We start from the raw sequence: 747 nt of genomic DNA on the forward strand, positions 1-747 counted from the left end.
CATCCTCATCCTCATCCTCATCCTCATCCTCATCCTCATCCTCATCCTCATCCTAACCCTATTCTTATTCTTCATCTTTATCCTCATCCTCATCCTCATCCTAATCCTAATCTAACCCTAATCCTAATCCTAACCCTAATCCTAATACTAATCCACATCCACATCCTCATCCTTATCCTCATCCTAATCCTAGTAGTAATCCTAATCCTCATCCTCATCCTCATCCTTATCCTCAAACTCACCAACATCCTCATCCTCATCCTAATCCTCAAACTGATCGACATCCTCATCCTCATCCTCATCCTAATCCCCATCCTCATCGTCATGCTCATCCTCATCCTCGTCTTCATCATTCATCCTCATTGTTATCCTAATCCTCATCCTCATCCTCATCCTCATCCTCATCCTCATCTTCATCCTTGGCCTCATCCTCATCCTTTTGCTCATCCTCATCTTTATCCTCATCCTCATCCCCATCCCCATCCCCATCCCCATCCTAATCCTAATCCAAATCCTTACCCTAATCCTAATCATAATCCTAATCCTATTCCTAATCCTATTCCTATTCCTCATCTTTATCCTCATCCTCATCCTCATCCTAATTCTAATCCTAATCCTAATCCTAATCCTAATCCTAATCCCGACCCTAATCATAATACTAATCCTAATCATAATCCTAATCCTAATCCTAATCCTAATCCTCTTCCTCATCGTCATGCTCATCCTCATCCTCGTATTCATCCTTCA

The sequence above is a fragment of the Lupinus angustifolius genome, chromosome LG02 (assembly GCF_001865875.1).
Source record: "Lupinus angustifolius cultivar Tanjil chromosome LG02, LupAngTanjil_v1.0, whole genome shotgun sequence".
NCBI classification, from domain to species: domain Eukaryota; kingdom Viridiplantae; phylum Streptophyta; class Magnoliopsida; order Fabales; family Fabaceae; genus Lupinus; species Lupinus angustifolius.